This window comes from Amphiura filiformis, chromosome 19 (genome assembly GCF_039555335.1).
Source record: "Amphiura filiformis chromosome 19, Afil_fr2py, whole genome shotgun sequence".
Lineage (NCBI taxonomy): Eukaryota > Metazoa > Echinodermata > Ophiuroidea > Amphilepidida > Amphiuridae > Amphiura > Amphiura filiformis.
The window spans coordinates 36434090-36441563 of record NC_092646.1 but is presented as its reverse complement, the minus strand read 5'-3'; positions in this window follow the sequence as shown (position 1 = coordinate 36441563).

Genomic DNA, 7474 nt, shown 5'->3' with positions numbered 1-7474 from the left:
CAATGCATAGATACCGCGTATAGTTAATCCGATTATTATGTCACTTCAACAACGAATAGACCATGCTGCATGTGTGTTTTGTCTACCTGTGTTTTCGCGGAAGGTGTAAAACGGGTGATGGAATGCAGTTTAAAATTTCCGCCAAGGCCGAATCATTTCACATTTTGAGTGCATTGTAGCCGACGGCTACCCAACTAAAGGCTGCTAGTCAGGTGTAGGAATGCGTGTATTTGGATTCGTCTATACGCTAAATACCGGATAATCTGGCTCACTATAAACACGCTCCTTGATTCTTCGGAAGGGAGTTTATTGTGCTGCCTGAAAAGTGTCCGCACTATCGATTGATTACGTAACTGTTATGAATAATTTATTAGGTTTTTCAATGCAATCGCCTCGACCCATTAATACATATCATCTGTATTACCAAAGTACTTGGAATAGCAATCCGGTGAGTTCACTGAACTACGCCCTAATACTGATGGAGTTTTAATGGCGTTTAATGGCGTTTCTCCTCTCCATACACAGATGAACAAATACAATAGATGAAGGTCAACACGTATGACCTCCTATGTGACATGTTATATGTGATGTACACAAACCTGAATATCATAAAGATCGGTATTCGTTTGTGCATATGAACTGCACATTTACGTTGCTAAATTACTCATTATATATTATGATATAAAATTGGATCGATTGAGCCCATATTTATTGGTCGAGCTGTGAGTTTTAAAATATTGGACGAGACGTAGTCGAGTCCAATATTTTAAAACTCATAGCGAGACCAATAAATTTTGGCGTAAAGCATCAATTTTATCATTATTATGTTTTGGATCCAATATTTTCACACACTTGGATCCATCAAAACATAATAATGACAAATATTGGTATTATGACAATACGGTATATATATTGTACATAAAACGACTAATAGATCCTACTATCATGGCGTCAGGTCAATGTTCATCATATCCCGTATGTTTCTAAAATTCATTCATATTTGAGACAAATTGCTGTGTCCATTTTATAGGTGCACAGGTAGATCCGTGTTTTTTTTAAATTTTTAGTTCTTTTTAATGAAAGAATTTAAAGCACGGGGCCACAAGGGTGATACTGATTTTAATGCTATATTTTCAAAACGAATACGTGTTCCCGGTTGGCTCTATAGCGATTTAACAGAAAAGGTATTTCTAGTATAATGCAGCGTCGGGCTCTAGCTGAGAGCACAGCCTAAGTCATTACGGACTTCAAGAAGGGCTCTCCATACACAAATGAACAATCACAAAGGAAGATAGTCTCCTCCGTGACCAGCTTGATTTCGATGGAGCGGAACCAAATTGGCTGCGGAGGAGACGGGTCATTTTGCTATGCAAATGAGGTAGTGTCGGTGCCCTGACATTGCTTACGCTCCTTGTGTGTACTTGGAGGCTAGCTGGTGATCCTCGCTCATAGTAAATGCGTTCCAAAGCCCAATACGATTATCTATCCATGTCATTAACCTTTTAATTCGTTTTAATCCTTGATGTAGGAAGTTTACGGTATGGGGTAGGTTGCATTCTGGAAGCTGTCCCAAAGTAAATTTCACGTCTTGAAGTACCAATAAAGCAATACTCAATTATTAGTCTATAAATGAGTTGACCTCAATGTTTATCAACAAAGGCAAGGGACTGGTAAATCGATATGCTTGAGTGAACCCAATGCATCCACTACACTGTTCAATGGCCTTATTATGATGTGGCGGGAGTTTTAAAAACACGAACCCTGAACAAAATATGATGCGCGCGCATACTGCCGGGCAAAAAACAATGGAAATTGTGATGATGCGTGCGCATACTGCCAGGCATTGACGTCAGCTCATCTGTACGTCAACACAATAAATATGATCACACACCACATAAACACTTGGGGCATTATTATCTACACGATATGGAAAATATCAGCTTGATTCTCTGATTGTTTAGGAAAAGATAAGGACAAAAGAGAGCTGCACCTCTGCCCAATTTTGTGTCTATTTTTGCATTTTTCTCAAAAATTATAGCGCATTGTTGACAAGTAAGATATGTATATTATCGGGGGCAAGGACTACAACTATTGCACTGGAAATTTTATTTCAACACAGACAACAGTTGTGGAGTTACAGTCAAAAATGAGGGAAAACCAATATTTGATAAATCAATCAATAACTACTTGCCTTGACTTGCTGAACTTTCAGTGCAGTAGTTGTAGTCCTTGCTTCTATCATATACATATCTTACTTTTCACCAATGCGTTATAATTTTTGAGAAAAATGCAAAAATAGGCACAAAATTGGCCAGGGGTGTAGTACCCCCTTATGGGGGTTCGAAACGATGTTTCTGTTTCTGGAAAACAGAAACTGAATTTAGAACCATTTGAATAGATTGAATAAGTTAAGCTATATACACTGAGCAAAATAGTTTTTGTTTGAAGGAAATCGGACATACGGTTGTCAAGATATGCATGTTTTTAGTTTCTTTGTATTCTATTGTTTTTGCCAATATATTGATGAAGTTAATGAGGAAAATTGGCAATATGTGCTCATGTATAGTCATGTTTGCCAATATTATACTAATATCTTATGAATAAACCTTCATTCTACTTTTATTTTAAATGATTTTGACATGAAACTTTGCCAATGTGTTTCTATGGCCTAAAATATTACCATGTGATTTTTCCGCCCATCTAATTTGCATATTTGCATAATTAATTAGCATTATACTTAAGGCTAATTAATTATGCAAATATGCAAATTAGATTTGCGGGAAAATCACAGGTTTAGGTCATAGAGACACATAACTTACTTGTCACTAATGCGCTATAATGTTTGAGAAAAATGCAAAAATAGGCACAAAATTGGGCAGGGGTGTAGTACGCCCTTAGTTCCATAAAGGTATACATTGTGGCAGTGTACATGTAAGTGTATATTTTAAAATAGGACTGGTTCAAAATTCAGGAATCTGTAATATAAAATGTGACCGTACAGCACGAATGAGCCGTAAATGTCCTCAATTGTATTCTGAGTTACAGTGTAAAATGGGCATGAAGGTCGTATTCATAGGTACCTCAATTTGGTGCTACGTGTACCTCATTTAATGAGATACACGTAGCACCAAATTGAAATACCTATGAATATGACCTTCATGCCCATTTTACACTGTAACTCAGAATACAATTGAGGACATTTACGGCTCATTCGTGCTGTACGGTCACAAATTATAACTTTCAATATTCGACTTGCACTGGGGGGGGGGTCGCATATCCAATAACCTTTTTCTTCTATAATTCTATCATCAAGATGCCATATAGACTATGCCATAGTCGAATTTTATTAAAAATATGTTATTATTAGTCATGGTGAACCCATTTCGTTGAACTCAAAATTATACTGATGTTTATTAAAATTAAAGTATTCAATAGTAAAATGGTCATAAAGAGTTAAAAATATCAGACGATTAGTGACAATAAAGTAATTGAATGCAACATTATCTTGCATAATTATAACGGCTCATTTTAATACTGAACAATTCTGATTTTGGAATCTACCAGTTTATTGATAGCGAACCCCGAAAGTTCGACTATGAACTTTGAATTGTAAGCAGAACTTTACCCCCTGGACTTTGCTCTCTAAAAACACACTGTCAAGCATACTTGCTTATCAGTCCATTAACCACAAGTACGCGCTAGATGTTTGATGAGAGATTAACTTTCGCGTCAACACAAAAGCGCCGCAACAGTTGCTTTACGGTGTAGTTAATGGTAATGGCGCGGGCCCAGACGATTTAAACCATAGCGAGGTATGGGCGATCAATCACAAGGCAGATCCATTTAAAGATGCATTACATCATGACCAATTTTAGTTAGGCCAGAAATTGGCCTAAACTCTCCATAGAGTCCCGTGTTAAAAATCTTAACCGCAAGGCAATGTCAGTAGTCCACTTGGGAAGCTAACAAACAGAGGGAGTAGGGTGACTGATCAGATGTGAAAATCTATCAATTGTGCACACATTAATTAAATCAGAGTTTTAAACTTAAATACAATATCCAGAGTATGCACAATGGGCAAGTGGACTACGGGGTAGTCTAGATGCCATAAGAAATGCAGAAACGTTCCAATTATTTCACTGAGCAAATATGTATTGTACATAAGCAACTTAAAAACAAAAGATTCCCTTTGATTCCTGCATAAGGGACGCACAATTGAATATTATCGAGGGGCTAGGGAGATTTTTGAAACTAATGAGAGAGAAAAAAAACCTCACCCACTAGTGAGACGAAAAAAAAATGCCTCACTTCGTGAAAGAGACATCTTCGCCAAACACATTTACCGTCAAGGTAGGCAAAAAATAATTTCAATACAAAAGTGGAACACAGATCTTGCTGGCGACGACGTGCCGCGGCGGCGTGCTTTACACTATTTTATGTTCAGATTTCTTTGTTATTGTGTAACAATGGTGGTATACGTGACATACATCATCCACATCGCCTTCATTAATTTTCACCATTTACGCTAGCAAAATATAGATCATGTCGTGACAGATAATTAGGTCAGCAAAAACTAATTTCAATACAAAAGTGGAAAACAGATCTTGCTGGCGAAGACGTGCCGCGGCGGTGTGCTTTACACTATTTTATGTTGAGATTTCTTTGTTATTGTGTAACAATGGTGGTATACGTGACATACATCATCCACATCGCCTTCATTAATTTTCACCCTCACCATTTACGCTAGCAAAATATAGATCATGTCGTGACAGATAATAAGAATCTGATAAGTACAATGTTCCCAAATCGTTTGTCGACATAGGTATAAACAATAGTTGATTAGTTCACACGTATTTTAGTCATAATCATAGTCAAATCTCATTCACAGCGGTAGAATTTAAAAATTATGTACTTATAAAAAGAATGGACAATTAGTGGACGAGCGTTAAGTGGCTGATTTTGGACCAATCAGTGTCTAAAGCAGCAAAACACACACTATCGTATTCGTATTGGTACTTGTCCACTGAATATTAGGCCGGGATATTAGGCTGAATTGAGATGAAAACCAACACTATATTGCCCTATACCACCTGGTCTTATCACGATAATAAATGGGACCGGGAATTGTGATTGTGGGCAGTGTCACGTTCACATGGTTCAGAGTGCATAGTGCGTAGGAAGTTTCCTGGAACTACAATGATTGTTAGTCATTTCGTCCCAACAATGTGTCTGACAAAATGATCTGCGTGATTAATAATCAGTGGCATCAATAGACTAACCTTCTTATATATTCTTAACAAACACACAGCCAGGCATGAAAGCCAAGTAATTGGATTTTAATTCATGTAGGTATTCCCCCGGTGTTGTCACTTAACATTGACTATGTGTACGCATGATCGTTCCCAATTTCGCGAAAAAAGGGGTTATTTTTAAACTATGTTCGCGAACATTTTATGTTCGCGATATTTAAAAAATAGGGTTGTTTTTGACGACGGTCGAAATTAAAAAATAGGGTACATATTTCTGTGAATCATCATCATCATAATGTTGAAATCCCAAGAAATCTTACCATTTCTCGCTCAATTTACTCCCCGATTTCACTTTTGTGAAACTTTTTTGCCTTCCTAATATCCCGGCCTAAATATTCAGCAACACGCTCGACTCGGTTTTATTTGTTTCATGGTTTGTTTACACCGATTACGTCACTGGGGACTTACCCAGTTTGGCCGCTGATTCCATGAGACTTTTTTCATTGGCTTTATTAATGACGCACCCGGCCTCCGGAGCCTTGACAAACTGGGTACCCACAAACCGAGCCACAAACTCTTCAAAATGGCACCTGATCATAAAGGAATTGTTCCTTCTGAACCTTTTGAAGTTGTAGTCAGCAGGGCGAAAACCGCAAATCGCTCACTATTTGGTGACCGGCAAGCTAGAGGTTTTTCTTGAAAATATCTAAAGATGGTGCTGATATAGTGGTGTGAGTGAGGGAATTCGTGGCAAATGCCAGAGTTCGTAATTTTTGGATGTATTGGTCACATTCAAGCTTTATTTTGCAAAAAAAAAAAAAAAACGGGAGGAAAGATTACATTGTTGATAACTGTATCATAAAAACACATGATGCATCCTATTGGATGTATTTGTATATATTTTTCTGTTATTTTCCTCATTTATATATTAAAAGGACAACGGAGTAAAACAATGAATCAGAACAAGTGTTTTTGTGTGTGTTCTTGAAATTTTAAAAAAGGGATACTTTTGTAAAAGTGTACTTGAAATGCAAAAAATAGGGGTATTTCTTAAGGCTAATTTGTACGCGTTTTCATGTAAAATAGGGGTAAAAAATGACGCAAATGTTCTTGAAACCGCGCAAAATAGGGGGGGGGGTATTTTTTACTTATAGGGAACGATCATGTGTTACGCCTTTGAATGTTAAGTGACAACACCGGGGGTATTCCATGCATGTCGTTACCTCTTAGACTCGCCAATTAATTTTGGGTAAATAATTGGATATGAATTTTGTCGAGATTTTTTTCACACTACTCGGCCAAATTAAAGGATCAGACGTCATTTGGTCAGTACTATAAATACAAAAAAAATAGAAAATGTAAATCATGATAGTACAACATAACAGTCAATGTCTAATACTTTAATTTGGCTGAGTTGTGTATTCTTGACAAGTTGTGGAATATGAGTGATATAAAACTGGGTTTTTTGTTTTGTTTGCACTTTCCAGTCTGATGACTCGGTTTTCATTAGATTTCAATAGGTATTAACACATGCCAGTGAGCTTAAACTGGTTTCCTACTGATATAGGGTCATGATCATGATCATGGATTCATGCATGGTGGAAATTTAAAAGAATCAACCCCATGTAAAAAACGTGGTATCTACTTTGGTAATTACTGACAGTTTTTGACTTTATTTTGGGAGAAGGTTGACTCCAAAACATATAGATTCAGGCTGTAATTGGTAAAATGATTGACACCAGCCAGTTCTGTTGCCTATTGAAAATCCAACTTCTTCCAAATACAACATTGGGTCCTTTTGAAATAACTTTGTAGGGTTATGCACTTTTGCTGTTGAGTGTATTTTATATTTCTTGTGCCCATAACTAACGGATGTATACCATACATTTCGACATATTCTCTTAAATCAAAACAATCTATTTATTCTGGTATTTACGTTTAGATATTTATTTTTACTTTTAGGTGCAACGATATTGCCTCAGAATCCATTAAGTGTATTTCTGATTTCATGAAGTACATTAAACATCATGAACAACTTTGGGCCTCATGGAAGAACAGAGGATACCTTAAAACATCCACTGAATGAGTAACCCAGGCAAAAGAAATAAAACAAAACAAACTATTAGAATCACAAGTCAGCAAATTTGCTATGCTGCAATATTTTCATTTACACGAAGCCGTCATTAATGCCATTGGGTTCTATTTTGGTGAAAATTTTTCTAGTT